We start from the raw sequence: 22,719 nt of genomic DNA on the forward strand, positions 1-22,719 counted from the left end.
TTCTAGAGCCCATGAAGATCTAATTTGGGGGGAAAAACGAGAAAGAAAATACATTTCTACTGTCCAAAAAATGAGGAGAAAATGAAAACAGTTTCCTCAGGGGTTCAGGTCTTTGAGAGAGGGTACAGAGTTGTAATGTATAGTCTCAGAGAACCACAGAACCCCAAGCTGCTTAAATAACCTCTTAGGAAAACACTGTGTATTAAATTAGAAATGAAATAAAATTACTTACCCTGAAAATTTCTTCTGATTTCTGGAGGCGGTGGGGTTTAGCACTTCAGCTCCTATAACCATTTACGAACAGCAGACTTGCCCAAGCAAAGCAAACTTTGCCATTCTCAGGACACAGAAACTGTGGAAATGAACAGAAATAAAATCACCCATTTTTGCCTCTAAGGTGAAATCATTTGTGTGCTGCTTTTCCAGCTTCCCTATTAGATCTTACTGCATGTTTCATGACTGCTTTCAAATGCATCACTTTCTCTAGAGGATTTGGGAGGGACCCTAAACTGAGTGTCGCTTGGGTCAGCCCTTTAGAAGCTCTGTCCTTGGTGCTGAAAGAGAAGTGTAGCAGGCAGAAGCAGAATCCGTTTTCTACCTTGCTTTTCTCTTTTCCCTCTGTGACTCTACGTGCTTTGTGCTATGCTTTTTAGTACATGTGTATTTTCCCCTCAATGCTCTTTTGAATCTCAGTTTCCCACTGTCTTTACTTCTATGGCTTTAATTTCTTTTGAATAATTCTCACCTTTCTCAGTTTAATTGTCATTCCAGCTTTTGGTGGGTGTAAAGATGATTGGTTCAGAAGAATGAGCAGATCAACAAATTGATACCACAAGTGGTTAATAGAAATCAGTACAATTTAAAACACAACTGACAGAATAATTGAACTTGGAGGTGTAAGCCTGTCTTGGAAAAGAAGGTTAAAGGAAATATATTACAGAGGAAGCAAAATCAAGGCATGTAACTGGTGATAAAGATGAAATAAGCTTAATACTATGAGAAATTGAAAATGTTTATTTAGCGGCACTACTTGTTTTCGGAGAACTTTACAATAACATTTGCCAATTCATTCTTATGGCTCCTCTGAGGTATATGTGAGTAATTAAAAAAAAATTTAGAATTGATTAAAGGGAGACGCAATGAAGGACAGTCAGTGAAAGTCAGTTTCTGAAGCAGCGCTAAAATTTAGACAATCTTAATTCATGGTCACCTGTTCATATAATGTTTAACCATGGAATCCTAACTATCCCCTACTTTCTTGTTTTTGACTTCTTTTCCTTCCTTCAGAAAGGGTGGGAACTGTTTCACTACCCTCTCCACTGGCAGTGGTTATGTTTGGCAGCTGCAGTGTGGACTGTCATGGGGAAGCTAGTCCTCGTTTGACTATGATAGAGATCTCTGCTGGCTGAGAAAGGCCGCAGCAGCAAGGTCTAAGTATGGCTATTAACAGCAGCCATCATTTATTGAGCATGTACTAGTAGCCAGTCATTTTAATGCTATCTCTCTTTTAATCCCTTCAACAACTCTAAAAGGTAGGTAATGTTTTTACATCCCTAATTTATAAATAAGGAAATTGAGACTTAGAGAATTTCTGAAGATCACACAGCTAACGTGTAGTAGAGCCAGGATCTGGATCTTGCCATCAACTATTTCTGGAGCACGTTCTCTTAACTGCTATGCTACAGTTGTCTCAAAAGTGGAATATTTAGATTTCTCAGGAGTCTGACGTATGTCATGTGTGCACGCATACTAATTCGCTTCAGTCGTGTTCAAGTCTGTGATGCTATGTGCTACAGCCCACCAGGCTCCTCTATCCGTGGGATTCTCCAAGTGAGAACGGAGTAGGGTGCCATGCCCTCTTCCAGGGGATCTTCCCCCAATATGTCATACAGAATAATAATTATGATGACAAAAATGATGATATTCAATGATAAAATATTATGGTGACTTATCATTTATAGTGCATCCTCTAATTCATGTTCCCATCTATATCTTACATAAATCCTCATGATGCCCATTTTTACAGAGACTGTTGTGGATTGAATTGTATCCTTTTCAAGTTATAATCTCGTAATGTGACTCTATTTGAAAATAAGATCTTTAAGGAGGTGATGAGGTAAAAATGAGGCCATTATGGGGTGTCTAATCCAATCTGATGGGTGTTCTTATACGAAGAGGGAGAGACGCCAGGGAGACACAGAGAAAAGGCCACATGAAGATACAGCAGGAAGGTAGCCGTCTGCAAGCCAAGAAGAGTCTTTAGGAGAAACCAGACCTGCCAACAAGCTGATCTTGGATTTCTAGCCTCCAGAATTATGGGAAAATTAACTTATGCTATTGAAGCCATCCAAGGACTTCCCAGGCAGCTCCATGGTAAGAACCTGCCTGATAATGCAGCAGATAGAGAAATTAACTGACATGCCCAAAGTCACACATCTAAGCAGTCAACTCAGTGCCCTAGAGAATGGGCAGGCGAGGATGAATGAGGGGTCCTTTTTCTCAGGATTTCAGTGTAGGTGACAGTCAGCAATTGCTCCTTTTATCTGGCACTTTCCATTCATACAACACTGAACAAGTTTCATTCTTTTAAGTGAGTGAAACTCTTATTCATGATTGGCATTGAAGATTTTGAGATTTGCCTTCTGGGAAGGACTCCAGGACGCCTACAAAACAGACATGCTTGGGCAGAAATCAAGAAAAATATAGATCATTTTCATTTTCTTTCCAGGAACCCATCTCAATAGCATAACTGGAACAGCTCATGTACCAGTCATCAGTGCTTCATCAAGAAAGTCTTCATCTTTTGAAGCTGAACTGGGAGATTTAGAGCGACAGTTAAAAAGGTGGTAGGTTTCTGATACATTCGCGTGTTCAGGAGTTTTGTCTGAAAGGGAATTGGTGTGAATTTTGTGGTAGAAATGCTTCTTTGAAGTCTTTGAAATTTGGCTCCAGGGTGGCAACTCTTCGGTTTCTCTACAGGAATCTTGCCTTCAGCACCAACCACTGAGTGCAACATGACTTTCTGACATCACTTTAAGCTGCCACAGAGCTCACACTCAGCATGACACTGTGGAGACCAAATGAGGCAATGTGGGGAGTCAATTTTCAGGGCTCTGTATAAACAGAGGAACATTTTGTTTCTCGGTGTCAAGGTCAAGGTGACTAGGATTTTTCAGTGTGAACTGGTAGATTTGATTGTCACGATGATCTTAAATTGCATAAATACCATCAATGAATAGCCCTTTGGCATGTCTTTCACCGGAATCAGACTTCCAGTTGCAGAGTGCAAAGGTACTCTGGCAAACGTAGTAAGTGGTTCAGATAGTATGGTCGCATCGTCCCAATCCCTGCCCCCATGCCTCACCGGTGATGTAGTGGTCTTGCCATAAATGAGAAAGCCCTGGATTTTATGTTTGAATTCACTCTGCTACTGTAATAAATGTGCTAAAGAGAAAAATAGTTCAATTAATTTATTATTGTTTAGAACGGTGCTCCAGTCTTTCTTCCTTTCTATCAGAAAATGGCAGCAAGTTACAATATAAGCTTCCCAGCCAATCAGATTAGTGCCCATTCCACTGTTTTTCAGGAAGGAGAGTAAGAGTAGGAAGTAAATAAGTGATATTTTCCTTTGTTTTTGCATGCAAGCACAAGTTTGTCTGCTTGCATCTTACTCCCTTTTTATATTTCTGTCTTCACTTTTCTACCTGTTTTCTTCCTGTTTTTTTTTTTGTTTTTTCCTATCTCCATCAGATAATCTTTCATTCTTTAACCTTTTTCTCACTTTTCCCAATATTTGATTTCTTTTCTTCTTCCCCGAATTACATACAAATGGGAATGGGGTGGAATAGAATTAGAAAAATTTAACTCATCATTTATTTAAAAAGGGATTTGGGTTGATGAGTATGGCAGGTTGTATCTTCCAAAGAGGGCTTCCCTGGTGGCTCAGTGGTAAAGAGTCCACTTGCCAGTGCAGATGATGTGAGTTTGATCCCTGGGTCAGGAAGATCTGGAGAGGGAAATGGCAACCCAAAGACAGTTGCCCCACAACCCTGGTTGAGCTTCCAGCTGGAACCTAGCATCAACTTGTCAACCCTAAGAGTAAGTCATTTTGTAAGTGGCTATTCTAATCTCCAGTTGAGCTGTCCAGTAGACACCATGTACAACAGAGACAAGCTATCTCTGCAAAGCTCTGCCCAAATTTCAGATTCATGAGCATTATAAATGTCTGATACTGGTTTAAGCCAATAATTTTACTATATGGCAATAGGTAATATATTGAGTTCAGTCTTTATAGCACTTGTCATATTTAGTGTTCAGAGCAGCACATTTCAAATTCTATCAAATCCCATCACATTCTGAAGCAATTGCCATTTAATTATTTAGAGTGGGTTTTTTTTTTGAGTCTCAGCTGCTGTTTATGTAACTGATGTTATAAAACAGTGTTACTCAAAGTATTGGGCCATGGACCAGGAGAAGCAATGGTAACTTTACTTTGGAAGTTGTTAGAAATGGAGAATCTTGGGTACCACCCCAGACTTGCTGAATCTAGAAACACTGTCTTAACAAGATTCTTAGGTTATTCATTAAAGTTTGAGAAGCACTGGTGTAAAGAACAAGCCTGCTAAAAGTTACAGATACAACAGGAAGAGTTTGTTATTTATTTTCCATTTGTTTTTACCACTCTCCTGGAAATTAGGAGGCTGTATGTAGGGGGTAGAGATGCGGGAGATGGAGGAGAAATGTTATGACAGAAGGAGAGATACCTAAGAAAGCAGAAGGGGCCTGGAAGCCCTACACTGGGTGTGGCATGTTTGAACTGTTTTACATTAAGAGGTGAAGGGCATTGTGGGGAATAAGATGGAGGATTAATAGATGTTCCTTAACTTTTTCATAGTTGATAACATTCTGTTATAGGATAGGTTGTGCTTTTTATTTTTTTTTTGCAAATGCCTATGAAAAATATATGTTTATTTTGTAAAAATTCTTTTAAACCCTTTAGGATTTCCCAGGAGGAAATGTTCTCTCCCATTAGAAATAAACTATTATTATTGTCATAAATTGAGGTTTGAGTGTTCACACACCATGCCTTTCTTGGGTAAGTGCCTTTATAATAGTTTGATCCCTGCCCTCGAGCACAAAGGAGCTCCTTTATCTTCATATCTGATTTTTCAAGATTCTCAGCATGTATAAAATGTATCTGCAGTTTGTTCTCTGTGGGTTACATTTTCTAATCCTCCAAAGTTCAGTTCTCCCTAGCAGACAAGACTTGTAGAACTTTGTATGTTAATAACAATAATCTTACATTCAGTGGTAGCTTTTGTCCCCTCCACAGCCCCTTTGCAAACTTGTCATTGATGTCCAGATAGCCTACTGCAGTACTGTGATTGAAATACAGTCACTCTCAGAGTAAAGAAAAATGACGGATTATTACAAACTAGCTGGTTTGAAATAGGACAAATACACGCATCCAAACAAGGATATTTGGTATCACTAGAGCTCTTGGGGGAGTTTTTAAAATTTCAGATTTATTGGGTGGCATGCCTATCCTAGAAATGCTCATTTCCTCCTCTTTTCTATCTTATTTTCTCTTAAGAGAGGATTTTTCTCTCACTTTGGTTTCAACTCTCTTATGGTTTAAAGATGTCAGATTAAAGTGCTGATGGTCATCAGGTTCTGGTCATATTGGGGGGCTTAGTAGAACCATAACTGATAGCTCAGGCACGAGAATTGTGCTTATATCCTTCTTGATCACACCCCTGAAATGAGGCACCAGAGAATTTGAATGTAGTCATGCTGCCTATGCCTTAGCAAGAGGAAAGGAGAAGAAAACATAAGGTATGCTCCACTCTCCACAAAGGCATCCCGCTACACTCCCCAAAATACAGAGGAGGGAATTAAGCTTATTATTTTGGCTGGGGCTTTGGAAGACAACAGGAAACTTCCTTTTCAACTGAGTTAAATGATAAGGAGTTGATTACTACAAGAAAATATGTACAAGAGGTAGGTGACTTTACACTAACTCTTTAGGGGTCATTTCTATCTTTCTGCTCTGCCAGCCTCAGTTTATAGGTCTTGATCTTAGTTTGGCTTGCCTCGTGGTCACAAAATGGCTGCAGCAGCTAGAGGTGTTCGTATTCTCAAACAACATCCAGAAGTGGAGAAAGAGGCCTGTTACTAAGATTAGGAAACCTATTCCAAGTAGTTCTACACAAATTCTTTTTGTGTTTCACTTTCCAGATTTCTATCATATGTCCGTGCTTCAGCCAATCAGTAGCAAAGGGAATGGAAACATTGCTTTTGACAGATCTATTAGGACATTCTCCTTGGGCCTTTCCTAGATAGCTGAACCAAATATGAGGTTTTGCTAATAAGGAAGAAGACAGGAAGTGGTAAATGACTACCCTTGAGATTAAAATGAATTCTCATGTTAAAGAGAATAATCTAAAATGCCATGGGGAATATTACTACACATTAAAATGTTTTTTTAAAAGAATGACAGTATCATCATGCTACTCTAACTTCATTTTGCAAATTTCATTCTTGTCTTTGTCCACGTGCACACATACTCTTGCATAGTTGAAATTTTAATTTCATAGTCATTGTTTATCATGTAAAATAACTGTGAAACACATCTTAAACATTATTGTTATCTTAAATGACAAAATTACTGAAAGTGTTAGTGCTCAGTTGTATCTGACACTTTGTGACCCCCATGGACTGTATCCCACCAGGCTTCTCTGTCCATGGGATTCTCCAGGCAAGAATACTGGAGTGGGTTGCCATTCCCTTCTCCAGAAGATCTTCCCAACCCAGGGATAGAACCCAGGTGTCCCACCTTGTAGTCAGATATTTTACCATCTGAGCCACTAGGGATGCGATAACATTTTAATCCAGTCTCTGTCATCTGAACTTTTACTATTCAGATGTTACTATCACTGTTATTAATATTACTGTTGTTATAGCTTTAAAGTGATATCTTTTACTGTTATTAATGTTGTAATAGCTTTAAAGTAATATTCACTTTAAGCATGCTAACGTGAAGCCTAAGGTTGTTACTAACACATAGGAAAAGTGATGGCAAGTAGCTGAAAAATCATCAGACTTGGAGTTGGAGACTAGAGTTTTATCTTGACACTGCTACATGCTTGCTATGCGCACTTTGATTGGTTTATCAACTTTTGGGTTTCAGTTCCCTTACTTGAAAAGATGAAGTTGAAATAAGTAAATTCTAAGATCATTTCCAGTTTCCATTGTCCATAATTTTATAAATTCTCAAATTCTGTGGAAAGCATCTGTGCTTGGGCCTCAGGCTAGGATACTGACTGAATAGAAGCATAAAGATTGAAAACTGGTGATGCCTGGCCATATTAAACTTGGGTTTAGCCAGCACATTTTTCTGTAAAGCGAATGCATTTTTTTTTTTTAAGATGGAGCATGCACTATGCATTTTGGCCACTTTTTTCTCCACTCTGTTGTCTTACACTAGGATGCTTCCGAATTTCATAGTACCCACTTGCCCCTGAAGGGTTTTGAGTTTGCAGCTCCTGGAAGCAGGTGACACTGTGGAGATTCAGTAAATCACCCACCTGAGCTCAGCACCGAGGTTTCCATGGAAGTCTTCCTTTAGAGGATTGTGAAAGGCAGCCTTGCTCGTTTGCAGGATCTAGTGATGGTTTCCATGTTATGCACATAAACACCTTGTCAGGCACCAGAGACAGGTTGGGGAGGATGATTGATGGGAGTGGGCTTGTGAAATCACACCTGCTGTCACAGCAGATGGGAAAAAAAGCCGGAGTAACCTGTGGAATTGCTGATCTTTTTTGAAAATTCACTCCTAAAAACATTATTTTAGCTCTTTTACATACTTCAGAAAGAGTGGTATTACAAACCAGACTCTATGGGAGCAACCACTATATGAGTTTTCAGGAATATAATTTCAATAAAATAGCAAAAAGCTTTCACCAACTGGGTGAACTGGTGTTTGAGCTCCAGGGTGGTGAAGCAATGCTTTTTTTTTGCCAAACAAACAAAAAAAAATGTCATTCAAGCTGCAATTTCTGGCTGGCTGCCCACTGGGCATATAAGCCTGTCCTTAATAATGTTATCCTAAGCCATGCATGGCATTGCCTTTGGAGCACAGAATGCATCTTAGGAAAAGAGATGAGATAACTTTGCACAGAACAAACCAGTGAACAGGCAATGGGTAACACAGGCCATCACCCCAAGAAGGAATCCATGTGGATTTGAGGAAGTGCTCTGAGATCTCTGCTTTGGCCTCATTCATCACCGGCTCTGTCCTTTACAACTTAGCCTTATGTTATCCTAGTTTTACCTGATATGCATCTGAGAAAATCTATCCAACAGCTGGTCACTGAGTTCTCACTATGCTCACTGCACTGTTTTATGGAGTGCAGTGTGTGTTTGCTGAGTAGGACTTGTGCGTGTGCTACAGTAAGAAGCAGGGAAGGGACTTCCCTGCTGGTCCAGTGGTTAAGAATCCACCTACCAATGAACAGGGTTCGATCTCTGGTTCAGGAAGATCCCACATGCCACAGGGCAACTCTACCTGTGCGCCACAACTATGGAAGTCCATGTACCTAAAGCCCATGCTCTGCAACAAGAGAAGCCTGCACATTACAACTAGACAGTAACCCCGACTCTCTGAAACCAGAGAAAACTGCACCCAGCAACAAAGACCCAGTGCAGCCAAAATAACAAATAAATAATCAAGTAATTTTGAAAAAAAGAAGCAAGGGAAGAGTTTAACAGGACTAGGCAGTAGGCTTCAAGGTGGATGTGACCAAATTCAAATGAATCTTTCAGACAGAGCTATATGTGAGGAAGCAAAAAAGCACAGCCTTTGAGTGGAACTGGAAGACTTTCCAGAGAAGCTGGAAATTGATTTGGGTGCTTCAGTTAATGGGAGTTAGATTTGAGCTGGGATGTGATGAAGGAGAATTTGTTTCACCTACCAGAGTCCAAAGTCTCAGGCAGTTCAATTTTTAATTCCTTCATTTATTTGTTCAACAAATACTTATTGAGCATCAGTTTGCTTCTAGGCCTTTTTTGGGCTTGGGGATACAGTGGATAATCATGACAGATAGATTCCTGCTCTGGTAGAGGGAAACAGAGAATCAAACGGACTAACAATTCACAGTCTCAGGTAGTGGTGAGCATTATCCAGAGAGGTAGAATCAGGTGACGTGACAGTGGCTGGGTGACTACGGTAGAGCAGCTGTTTTCTTTGCTTCCCTGCAAAGGCGATTGCTAAGCTCAGATCTAAACAGAAAGCAGCCAGCCATGCTGAGGTCAAGGGAAGAATATTCCTTGCAGAGGGAACAGCTGGCACAGAGGCCCTGAGATGGGTACACATTTGGCACATTTGAGGAGGCCAGTGTAACTGGAGTGCTGTGGATGACAGGAGGGGTGGAACAAGGTGAGGCTGGAGAGGGAGTATGCCATATGTTATCGGAGTTTGAATTTTTTTCTGAGTGGGATAGAAGCCATTTGAAGGCTTAAGCGGAGGAGAAATGATGTACTGGATTTGCAGATCTCTCTGGCTGCTTTATGAGCAAGAGAAGAAGCGGTGAGCAGTGAAGAGGTCATTGTGGCGATCCAAAGCACATGGCTGGTCTCTTGGACTCCAGCGGTGGGACTGGGGATAGGGGAGTAGTGAATCCATTTGGGTTACATTTTAGAAACAGGCTTGACAGGACTTCCTGATAGGACTTCGTTATTAAGAATGTGCAGATTTCTATGAAATGCTTATCCATTATGAACAGCCCTGAGGTCTCCAAACAAAAATAAGCATTTTGTGGAAATAAATGAAGGCCAACTAAATGAGAAAACCAAAGACTGTTCAGAGCGTGCTATGGCAAGGGAGTCAGCCGTGGACATTTGCATTTTGGTAGAGACTCTAAGTTAGGCTGAGACCCAGAGGCAGGCAGCTTTATAGTGAACAAAGGGAAGGCTTCTGGAATGCCCTGACTGGTGGCTGTTGTCCTGGGGAAGCAATAAGTGGGCTACTGGGAAGCAGGGCCTCCTGTGTGATTAGTTAGAGATGCATGTCTGACTTCTGGTTGATTCTGAGATGAAGAAGGGACAAAAATTAGGGAATCTGTCAGTTATTAATCAAGTCCTGTCTGTTTCTGAGTGAATGTTATTTAAGTTATTGTTTAGCTTTTTGATTATCTCCAGAGATGGCAGTCTGGCTTCCTACAAGTCTAACTTAGAGCCAACTGTCTTCTGGGGTTATTTATCGTAAATTGGTTGACTTTGTGGGCAGGTTGCTGCCTGTTTTTTATATATGGAACTTGTGGGCAAGTTCCATATATAAAAAAGGTTCTATTTTTATATATGGTCTGGCCACAGTCTGATTATATATTCAGTCTTTCAGTATCTTGATTAAACTTATTTTTATTTTTGAAGCAGGCATAAATGTCTATATATTTCTTTGTCCACGCTCCTGCATATCTCTTTCACCTGTTCATCGTTTCTTTCTCTGTTTCAACATCAGTTTTCTTCTAGAGATTAAGCTTTCCTTCAGTGTCTCATATGGCTCTCACCTCTCCTGGGTGACTATTTTATGACAGATATTAGCTGATGTTCAGTTCTAACCTAGGGCTGTCTAATGACATTTTTATGTCCGTCTATTCTAATTGTCAAAAGAACATGCTCTAGGGCTCAAGGCGTGGTTTACCAAGTGGGGCCACTTGGTGAACTTTGTTACTGGTCTGAGACAAGATAGATACAGAAATTGAGAGTAAGCATTCAGAAACCTTTGTAACAATTTGACAAAATAATTTTATCTTTGTTAAACTTAATACTTAAATTTTAGACTTTTTTTTTTTTTTCATTTCACCAGTTCAAGGTATGGGTTGGAAATTTAAAGGAAACCCTGAAAAACCCCGAACTTTCTTAACATAGAATTGGAGAAGCACGGTGCTGGATTTCTTGCAGCAGCCAACACTAGAATACTTGGATTGAGAAGGGAAATGAAGAGGGTAGCAGACAGTTGATGCTTACATGTGCCATCAGAGGCAGTGGCAGCCCTCACTGAAGAAGGGCTGCTTCTCCACCTGGAAGGCTCCTGCTGCCTACCTCTCAGAGGGGTTCCCAAGTTAACTGGGCCTACACCGGACTTCTCTTTCTCCAGCCCTGCTGACACAGAGCATCCCTACTGCACGTAAGGACCTATATGGCTTGGTGCAATGTGGAGGGGGTGAGGAGGAACAAGAAGCTTCTGTCCCTGTTCATCCGAGTGACTGAGATAGTATATCCTAAATGGTATCCCCAAATGACACAGCCAATGTGACTTTTATCCATCTCCAAGTCAGTGTGTTAGACTCGGTTTCCTCTTTTTGTTTCCATCTAACTGGTAGTTTTGCACCTAGTTGTGTTTCAGATAACACTCCCTGCCAGGTCCCCTCTGAATCCTGAATTCATTATTCTTTCTGCCCTTCACATCTCTACAGACGTGTTGAGAATGCCAAAATTTCTGATCTTATAAAACCATGTCATCAGTTTTCCGTGAACTTGGACTTACTACCCGGATTTCTCTGTTGCTTTGAAGGAAGGCATGCTGTCTTGTTTCAGAAAAGTCACTTCCTACGTTTCCTCCTTCCACTGGAAAGACAGACTTAGTCTTGGAGTGTATTGTAAAGAATTTTTTTTTTTCTTTTGAAATCACCCAAGTAAAAGAAAGTCTCCTCTTGCTTCCAAGTCATTTATCACTAATGTTCAGAGCAAAATCTGCTTCATGTAGTCATCCACAATGAAGAAGTAGCAACTTTCCTAAGACTTGGGGGAGGCTTGTCTGCGCTCAGTTCTTAGGAAATTCCCTCAGGCAGGTATCTCCAATCAGCTGTAATCTACTCATCAGTGATTTTCTTTCAAAAGAAACCACTTGAGGCTGAGCCAGAGGCTTGTCAAGTGCCTTAGTCCTTATGGGGGGGCGGGGAGGAAGGGAAGAAGTGTGGGTGAGGAAGGGGGGCGATAAGGGAGCTTATGAATCTGCTGCTAAATAACAGGAAACCTCTTCTGGAGGATGACTCCCTGACTACTAGGGGGAGAATGTTATTGCGCATAGTCCCTTTTGTTTTGCTTTTGTCATTATTTGCAGTAACTGGGAGATACTTTCAGAATTCTCTGTAAAATAAAGGCCAGTATGTCCTGGCCTAGTTAGCAGTATGTCCTAGTCTAGTTAAAGGGTGTCAGGTGACATTGTACTGGGTCACCAGACACATCCAAGGATGATGACAAACCCTAGCGAAAGTGTGAACATTGAAATGCTGCTGCTGCTGCTGCTGCTGCAAAGTCGCTTCAGTTGTGCCCGACTCTGTGTGACCCCATAGACGGCAGCCCACCAGGCTGCCCCGTCCCTGGGATTTTCCAGGCAAGAACACTGGAGTGGGTTGACATTTCCTTCTCCAACGCATGAAAGTGAAAAGTGAAAGCGAAGTCATTTAGTCGTGTCCAACTCTTCGCAGCCCCATGGATTGCAGCCTACCAGGCTCCTCCGTCCATGGGGTTTTCCAGGCAAGAGTACTGGAGTGGGGTGCCTTTGCCTTCTCCAGAACGTTGAAATGAGGTGAGCTTAAATATCTGTGATCACATAGTCAATAAAATGTGTAGCATTATGAAAATACCTCAATTATACGTTCACTAAGCAAAGTGAGTTCCATAGCCATCTTCATTACTTGTGTAATAACCAAGACTGGCAGCAAGACACAGTGAGACGTCAAGTGGCTTTATTTTCTTCTCCATTATGGCTTATCACAGGATACTGAATATTGTTCCCTGTGCTATACAGTAGAACCTTATGGTTTATCCATTCTATATACAGCACTTTGCATCTTCTAGTCCCAAACTCCCAATCCCTCTCTCCCCTGCCATCCTGTCATTTCCCCCACCCCTTGCATCCCTTGGCAACCACAAGTCTATTTCCTATACCTGAGAGTCTGTTTCTGTTTCATAGATAAATTCATTTGTGTCATATTTTAGATTTCACTATAAGTGACATGGTATTTATAGCTTTCTTTCTGATTTACTGCACTTAGTATGATAACATTTAGGTCCATACATATAGCTGCAAATGACTGTTTCATTCTTTTTTCTGGCTGAGTAATATCCCACTGTGTATAGGTATTTCCATCTTCTTTATCCATTCTTCTGTCAGTGGACATTTAGGATGCTTCCGTGTCTTGGCTACTGTAAATAGTACTTCTATGAACGTTGTGATGCATGAATGCTTTTGAGTTACAGTTTTTTTTTTTCCTCCAGATATATGCCTAGGAGTGGGATTGTTGATTGTATGGAAACTCTATTTTTAGTTTTTTTTTTAAAGAAACTCCATACTGTTCTCCATGGTGGCTGCATCAGTTTACATTCCCGAATGTAGAAGGGCTCCCTCTTGTCCACACCCTCTCCAGCATACATTATTTGTAGACTTTAATTGATGGCCATTCTGACAAGTGTACCTCACACTTGTGATTTTTATTTGTTTTTCTCTAATAATTAGTGATACTAAACATCTTTTCTTGTGCCTATTAGCCATCTATATGTCTTCTTTGGAGAAATATTTATTTAGGCCTTCTGCCCTTTTTTTGATTGATTTTTTAAAATTTTTTTATTAATGGATAATTGCTTTACAGAATTTTGTTGTTTTCTGTCAAACCTCAACGTGAATAAAAATATGGAATGCTTCACAAATTTGCATGTCATCCTTGTGCAAGGGCCCTGCTAATCTTCCCTGTATCATTCCAATTTATTATATGTGCCACTGAAGCAAGCATTGGTTTTTTCTGTTGTTGTTGTTGTTATTGAGTTCTATGAGGTGTTTGTATATTTTTGAAATTAAGCCCTTGTTGTTTACATCATTTGCAAATATTTCCTTCTAGTCTGTAGGTCGTCTTTTCGTTTTGTTTATGCTTCCCTTTGCTGTGCAAAAGTTTATAAGCTTGATTAGATTCCATTTGTTTATTTTCACTTTTGTTTCTATTGCCTTGGTAGACTGACTAAAGAAAGCATTGATATGATTTAAGACTTCAAGCGACTTTTAACAGTTATTGATTTTGTGGCTGGAAAATCTAGAAAGTTTAACTTTTAAGTTTGAAGTTAATTCAAAGTGAGGAGGGATAGCTAGTATATTGCAATGCTGGATAGTTCAACTAGGATTCAAAAGGTTGAAATAGAAAGCATTTCTATTTATAATACTAGGAAACAGTTTAAAATTATGAAACATGCTTGTCACATGTAAAATATCAATTGATCTAAAAGCAAAGGATGGGGAGATCTGACTTGACAAAACTTATGGTCACAAAGAGTTGGACATGACTGAGTGACTAACACTACCTTCACACTTCATGGTCTTTGGGGGAAATGATTGGATTATAAGTTTAAAAAGATTTAGCAGTCTGATTAAAGTAAAGGAAATGTTCACAAAACTTCAAAACTGTGCAACCTTAGGCAGTATAAACAAAAGTCCTCAAAACCAGGGAGGGAATATTCCCTTTGTCCCCCAGACAGTCCCTGTAACCTTTGCAGTGTTGCTGTGGAACAGGAGCATAATTTGAGCAGGATGGCCACGTTGTATCTATGAACTAATGCTAACTCTCTCTCTCTCTCATGCTAGCTATGCTTCGTGATCACCCCTAGAGTTTTGTTTTTTAAACTGGTATGCAATGTGATACCTTTTAATATAAGTTTACACCCTTGACTGTGATCGAGATAGTCAGCGTGTTCATCACCCCCAAAGTCTCCTTGGGCCTGTCTGTAATCCTGCCCAACTGTCTTCTCTGCTTCCAACCTCCTTCCCTAGGCGACCACTGCTCTTCTTTCTGTCTGTATAAACTAGCTTACATTGTGAAGGATTTTTATTTAAATAGAATCATACAGTACGCATTCTTTTTTGCCTATCACTTGGCATAGTTATTTTCTATCTGTTCATGGTGTTGTTTGTAGCAATAATTGACTGCTTTTCAATGCTGAGTCTTATTCTGCTGTTTATCCATATCTGGTTTTTGGATATTAGAAATAAGGCAGCTATGAACATATGCGTACATGTCTTTGTATAGATGTGTGCTTTTCCTTTGGATACATTCCTAGGGGTGGACTGGTTGGATCATGTGATAGGTGTAAAGCAGTACCACGCAAGTGGCTGTTATTTTACGTTCCCACCAAAGCTGTATGAAAGTTCCAGTTCCTGCTCATCCTTAATGACAACGTATGTGCAGCCTTTTAAATTTTTAAGTCATACTGATAGATATGAAGCAATAGCTCATTGAGGTTTTAAGTTGTGTTTCCCTGATGAATAATGGTGTTGAGCATATTTTTTAATGCGCTTATTTACCACCTCTATATTTTTGTGTTGGTGAAGTGTCTATTCAAATCTTTTTTCCATTTTGTATTGGACATTTATTTTCTTATTGTTTAGTTGTGAGAGTTCATTATACATTCTGGATACAAGCTCTTTATCTGATATAAACTTTGCAAATATATTCTTTCCAGTCTATGTCTGTCTTTTCATTCTTTTAATAGTGTCTTTTGAAGGGTTAGTTTTAATATTTAAAGGTTTAATATTCTGATGAAGTCCAATTTGTCAACACTTCTTAATGGAGTGTGTTTTGGTTTCTTACATAAGAAATTTTGCCTAACCCAAGGTCACAGAGATATTCTTTATTTTCCCCTAGAGGTTTCATAGTATTTAGTTTACATTTAGGTCTATATTATATTTGGGGTTAGTTTTTGTCTATGGCACAAGGCATGGATTGAAGTTCATATTTTTACATAAGGGCTTCCCACATGGCTCAGTGGTAGAGAATCTGTCAATGCAGGATACCCAAGAGGCGCGGGTTCAGTCCCTGGGTTGGGAAGATTCCCTGGAGAAGGAGATGGCAACACACTCCAATATTCTTGCCTGGAAAATTCCACAGACAGAAGAGCCTGGTGGGCTACAGTCCATGAGGTTGAGAGTCCAACATGACTGAGCAGCTGGGCACACAATGTCTACTTTTTCCATACCTTTGTCTGTTTGGGAGTCTAATCTTTCAACACTGAATTGCCTTTGCTCCTTTGTCAAAAATGAGTGTTCATGTATGTGTAGGTATATTTCTGGCTTCCCTCTATCTTTCCATTGATCTGTTATCAATTAAAGCTTTCATGATACCGATACTACACAGTCTTTTTCTAAAGTTTATTTTAATTGGAGGATAATTACTTTACAATATTGTGGTGATTTTTGCCATACATAGACATGAATCAACCATGGGTGTATATGTGTTCCCCCCATAATGAACACCTCCCTCTTCCCTCCCCAAGTTCAATGCATGAACTTGCACTGGTCATCTATTTTGCATATGGTAATATACATGTTTCAATGCTATTCTCTCAAATCATCCCACCCTCGCCTTCTCCCACAGAGTCCAAAAGTCTGTTCTTTACATCTGTGTCTCTTTTGCTGCCTTGCATATAGGATCATTGTTACCGTCTTTCTAAATTCTGTATATATGTATTAATATACTGTATTGGTGTTTCTCTTTCTGACTTACTTCTCTCTGCCAAAACTACACACTTTTGATTACTCTAGCTAAATCTTGAAACCAGTCCATCCTAAATGAGATCAGTCCTGGGTGTTCATTGGAAGGACTGATCTTGAAGCTGAAACTCCAATACTTTGGCCACTTGATACGAAGAGCAGACTCATTTGAAAAGACCCTGATGCTGGGAAAGATTGAAGGCAGGAGGAGAAGGGGACGACAGGGGATGAGATGGCTGGATGCATCACTGACTCGATGGACGTGAGTCTGAGTGAACTCTGGGAGTTGGTTACGGACAGGGAGGCCTGGCATTCTGCGATTCATGGGGTCGCAAAGAGTCGGACACGACTGAGTGACTGAACTGAACTGAACTGAAATCTTGAAATTTGGTGGTGTCAAATGGTGGTGTTCTAGTATTTTTTCTTTGTTTTGGGGTATTTTTTTTTTTTTTGTAGATTCTTTGGATTTTATACACAGATAATTATGTCATTTGAAAATAATAACAGTTTTATTTCTTTCCAATCTGGCTAACTTTTATTTCCCTCTTCCCCTTTGCCTCTCTGTCTCTGTGTCTCTCCTTCTGGCTCTCTGTCTGTCTTTCTATAAATATACGTATATTTAAAAATTCTTCTTGGGTTTCATTTTTGATAGTTTGTTTTTATTTCAAGTTCACTAATATTTTCTTCTGTGATGTCTAACCTGCCATTAACCTCATTCAATAAAGTTTTCATCTCCCATATTGTAGTTTTCATTACTAGAAATTCAATTTACCTGCTTTACTTTTGCATATCTCTACTTACTCTTTTGAATATAAAGAATACAGTTGTAATAATGGTTTTAATGCACTCATCTGCCAAATTTAATATCTGTATTAGTCTAGGTCACTTTGATTGATTTTTTTCCCTGTAATTATGAAATGTTAATAGCTATTGGAAATAACTCCTGAATAAGATTTTTAAAACTTCTGATTTAACATCTGACTAGCAGGCCTAAAATTAAAGTCTAAATTATAATATCAGAAGATCCATGAAAAATGTCTATAAAGAGAGTCCTATATATTATGAATTGATTGTTAAGAACCTGAAAGTGGAAAGTATGCCATTGATAAGATGAAGGAGAAAAATCTCTATGAATGAAAAATAGTAAGAGCAGCAACTACAGAGAAATGCAATTAGAAATTCAGAGAAAACTAAGCGCATATAATAAAGTCATGTTATAAACATGAAGTAAATGACATTGCATGATTAGAACAATAGATGGAAATGAAAAGGCAGCATTTTCTGAAATAATGAGGCAAAATATTAGACAGTTCAGGAAAATGAAGTGAAAATGTTTTGCATTCCTGTGTTGTTTCTTTGAGCTTTCCTAATTACTAGATTTAATTTTGTTTCTGGGACGGATTTAGTTTTCCTCTCTTGAAACTAATTTTTCTTCCTTTCAGAGCATCCTGTCCCTATTAATTTCCTCCAAAGTTTCAAACTTTGTTCTTTCTTTTATTTTATTTATTTATTTATTTATTTTTTTACAAGAGCCTGGTGGGCTACAGTCCATAGGTTTGCAAAAGATTTAGGCGCGACTTAGTGACTAAACAACAAACAATAGCAATATTCTCTTGTATAAATATACTGCATTTTGTTTTTCCATTCATCAATTAGACTAAGTTTTAAGAAATTAAAAAAAAATGAAATTGAAATAGAGTTGATTCATAATGCTATGTAGAATAGCTTTTTTTAAAATTAAATTAAATTAAATTTAATTTTATTTTATTTTTTTTGAATTTACTTCATGGGGATGACCCAGAAAAATGTTATGGGGAGGGAGGAAGGAGGGGGGTTCATGTTTGGGAATGCATGTAAGAATTAAAGATTTTAAAATTAAAAAAATAAAAAACTAAAAAAAAAAAGTATGTTCTTTCTTTTAAATAAAAAAATAGTTTTGTTCTTGCTGCTTAACCTTCAGTTCAGTTCAGTTCAGTCGCTCAGTCGTGTCCGACTCTTTGCGACCCCATGAATCGCAGCATGCCAGGCCTCCCTGTCCATCACCAACTCCCGGAGTTCACTCAAACTCATGTCCATCGAGTCGGTGATGCCATCCAGCCATCTCATCCTCTGTCGTCCTCTTCTCCTCCTGCCCTCAGTCTCTCCCAGCATCAGGGTCTTTTCCAATGAGTCAACTCTTCACATGAGGTGGCCAAAGTACTGGAGTTTCAGCTTTAGCATCAGTCCTTCCAAAGAAATCCCAGGACTGATCTCCTTTAGAATGGACTGGTTGGATCTCCTTGCAGACCAAGGGACTCTCAAGAGTCTTCTCCAAAACCACGGTTCAAAAGCATCAATTCTTTGGTGCTCAGCTTTCTTCACAGTCCAACTCTCATATCCATACATGACCACAGGAAAAATCATAGCCTTGACTAGATGGATCTTTGTTGGCAAAGTAATGTCTCTGCTTTTGAATATGCTATCTAGGTTGCTCATAACTTTCCTTCCAAGGAGTAAGCATCTTTTAATTTCATGGCTGCAGTCACCATCTGCAGTGATTTGGGAGCCCCAAAAAATAAAGTCTGACACTGTTTCCACTGTCTCCCCATCTACTTCCCATGAAGTGATGGGACCAGATGCCATGATCTTAGTTTCCTGATTGTTGAGCTATAAGCCAGCTTTTTCACTCTCCTCTTTCACTTTCTTCAAGAGGCTCTTTAGCTCCTCTTCACTTTCTGCCATAAGGGTGGTGTCATCTGCATATCTGAGGTTATTGATATTTCTCCCAAGAATCTTGATTCCAGCTTGTGCTTCTTCCAGCCCAGCGTTTCTCATGATGTACTCTGCATACAAGATAAATAAGCAGGTGACAATGTACAGCCTTGATGTACTCCTTTTCCTATTTGGAACCAGTCTGTTGTTCCATATCCAGTTCTATCTGTTGCTTCCTGACCTGCATATAGGTTTCTCAAGAGGCAGGTCAGGTGGTCTGGTATTACCATCTCTTTCAGAATTTTCCACAGTGTATTGTCATCCACACAGTCAAAGGCTTAGGAATAGTCAATAAAGCAGAAATAGATGTTTTTCTGGAACTCTCCTGCTTTTTCCATGATCCAGCGGATGTGGGCAATTTGATCTCTGGTTCCTCTGCCTTTTCTAAAACCAGCTTGAACACCTGGAAGTTCATGGTTCACGTATTGCTGAAGCCTGGCTTGGAGAATTTTGAGCATTACTTTACTAGTGTGTGAGATGAGTGCAATTGTGTGGTAGTTTGAGCCTTCTTTGGCATTGCCTTTCTTTGGGATTGGAATGAAAACTGACCTTTTCCAGTCCTGTGACCACTGCTGCGTTTTCCAAATTTGCTGGCATATTGAGTGCAACACTTTCACAGCATCATCTTTCAGGTTTGAAATAGCTCCACTGGAATGCCATCACCTCCACTAGCTTTGTTCATAGTGATGCTTTCTAAGGCCCGCTCAACTTCAGATTCCAGGATGTCTGGCTCTAGGTGAGTGATCACACCATCATGATTATCTGGGTCATGAAGATCTTTTTTGTACAGTTCTTCTGTGTATTCTTGCCACCTCTTCTTAATATCTTCTGCTTCTGTTAGGTCCATACCATTTCTGTCCTTCATCGAGCCCATCTTTGCATGAAATATTCCAATGGTATCTCTAATTTTCTTGAAGAGATCTCTAGTCTTTCCCATTCTGTTGTTTTCCTCTATTTCTTTGCACTAATCCCTGATGAAGGCCTTCTTATCTCTCCTTACTATTCTTTGGAACTCTGCATTCAAATGAGTATATCTTTCCTTTTCTCCTTTGCTTTTTGCTTCTCTTCTTTTCACAGCTATTTGTAAGGCCTCCTCAGACAGCCATTTTGCTTTTTTGCATTTCTTTTCCATGGGGATGGTCTTGATCCCTGTCTCATGTACACTGTCATCAACCTCTGTCCATAGTTCATCAGGCACTCTGTCTGTCAGATCTAGTCCCTTAAATCTATTTCTAACTTCCACTGTATAATCATAAGGGATTTGATTTAGGTCATTCTTGAATGGTCTAGTGGTTTTCCCTACTTTCTTCAATTTAAGTCTGAATTTGGCAGTAAAGAGTTCATGATCTGAGCCACAGTCAGCTCCAAGTCTTGTTTTTTGCTGACTGTATAGAGCTTCTCCATCTTTGGCTGCAAAGAATATAATCAATCTAATTTCAGTGTTGACCATCTGGTGATGTTCATGTGTAGAGTCTTCTCTTGTGTTGTTGGAAGACAGTGGTTGCTATGACCAGTGTGTTCTCTTGGCAAAACTCTATTAGCCTTTGCCCTGCTTCATTCTGCATTCCAAGGCCAAATCTGCCTGTTACTCCAGGTGTTTCTTGACTTCCTACTTTTGCTTTCCAGTCCCCTATAATGAAAAGAACATCTTTTTTGGGTGTTAGTTCTAAAAGGTCTTGTAGGTCTTCATAGAACCATTCAGCTTCAGCCTCTTCAGTGTTACTGGTTGGGGCATAGGCTTGGATTACCATGATATTGAATGGTTTGCCTTGGAAACTAACAGAGATCATTCTGTCATTTTTGAGATTGCATTCAAGTACTGCATGTCTTCCCTGGTGGCTCAGATGGTAAAGCATCTGTCTGCAATGCAAGAGAGATGGGTTCAATCCCTGGGTTGGGAAGAAACCCTGGAGAAGGAAATGGTAGCCCACTCCAGTATTTTTGCCTGGAAAATCTCATGGACAGTGGAGCCTGGTAGGCTATTGTCCATGGGATCGCAAAGAGCTGGACACGACTGAGTGACTTCACTTTCAGTTTCGCTGCATTTTGGACTCTTTTGTTGACCATGGTGGCTACTCCATTTCTTCTAAGGGATTCCTGCCCACAGTAGTAGATACAATGGTCATCTGAGTTAAATCCACCCATTCCAGTCCAATTTAGTTCGCTGATTCCTAGAATGTCGACATTCACTCTTGCCATCTCCTGTTTGACCAATTCCTATTTGCCTTGATTCATGGACCTAACATTCCAGGTTCCTATGCAATATTACTCTTTATAGCATCGGACCTTGCTTCTATCACCAGTCCCATCCACAACTGGGTATTGTTTTTGCTTTGGCTCCATCCGTTCATTCTTTCTGGAGTTATTTCTCCACTGATCTCCAGTAGCATATTGGGCACCTACTGACCTGGGGAGTTCCTCTTTCAGTATCCTAACCTTTTGCCTTTCCATACTGTTCATGGGGTTCTCAAGGCAAGAATACTGAAGTGGCTTGCCATTCCCTTCTCCAGTGGACCACATTCTGTCAGACCTCTCCACCATGACCTGCCCATCCTGGGTGGCCCCACATGGCATGGCTTAGTTTCATTGAGTTAGACAAGGCTGTGGTCCGTGTGATCAGATTGACTAGTTTTCTGTGATTATGGTTTCAGTGTGTCTGCCCTCTGATGCCCTCTTGTAACACCTACCGTCTTACTTCGGTTTCTCTCACCTTGGACATGGGCTATCTCTTCACAGCCGCTCCAGCAAAGAGCAGCCACTGCTCCTTACCTTGGATGAGGGGTATCTCCTCATGGCCACCCCTCCTGACCTTGAACGTGGAGTAGCTCCTCTCAGCCCTCCTGCGCCCGCACAGCTGCTACTCCTTGGACGTGGGGTTGCTCCTCTCAGCCACCAGCCCTGAACTTGGGCAAGGGGGAGCTTTCAGTACCGTAGTCAATAAATTATATGAGATATTAAACATTTTATTATAAAGTAGGCTATGGGTTAGATGATTTTGCCCAACTGTAGGCTAACGTGTTTTGAGTGGGTTTAAGGCAGGCTAGGCTCAGCTGTGATGTTTGGTAAGCTGTTGTTGTTGTTTAGTTACTAAGTCACGTCCAACTCTTTTGAGACCCCATGGACTGTAGCCTGCCAGGCTCCTCTGTCCATGGGGTTTCCCAGGAAAGAATACTGGAATGGATTCCCATTTCCTTCTCTAAGGGGATCTTCCCGACCCAGGGGTCGAACCTACATCTCCTGCATTGGCAGACAGATTCTTTACCACTGAGCCACCTGTGAAGCTCTGACTGGTAGGTTAGGTGTAGTTAAAGGCATTTTTGACTTGGGATACTTTCCAACTTATGATGAGTTTATTGAGATATAACCCCATCACAAGTTGAGAAAGATCTGTAGTTGCCCTCTCTTGCTATTTCTTTCTATTCTTGAAGGAAAAG

The 22,719-nt window shown here is 40.1% G+C and overlaps 1 protein-coding gene and 1 non-coding gene across 2 annotated transcripts in view; both read right to left on the reverse strand.

Moving 5' to 3' along the window:
• The window catches only part of DRD3 (dopamine receptor D3), a 61,132-nt gene extending 58,611 nt beyond the window's left edge, over positions 1-2,521 (reverse strand). Inside the window, exon 1 of the mRNA XM_069554053.1 lies at positions 233-2,521. The gene's annotated coding sequence lies outside the window, so the exon portion shown is untranslated. The remainder of the gene's footprint in view (positions 1-232) is intronic.
• Positions 2,522-13,687: 11,166 nt separating this feature from the next.
• On the reverse strand, positions 13,688-13,789 carry LOC138431425 (U6 spliceosomal RNA). The gene has a single exon (XR_011253694.1). It is a non-coding gene; the product is annotated as a U6 spliceosomal RNA (small nuclear RNA).
• Between the last annotated feature and the right edge of the window lie 8,930 nt (positions 13,790-22,719).

This window comes from Ovis canadensis, chromosome 1 (assembly GCF_042477335.2).
Source record: "Ovis canadensis isolate MfBH-ARS-UI-01 breed Bighorn chromosome 1, ARS-UI_OviCan_v2, whole genome shotgun sequence".
Classification (NCBI taxonomy): domain Eukaryota; kingdom Metazoa; phylum Chordata; class Mammalia; order Artiodactyla; family Bovidae; genus Ovis; species Ovis canadensis.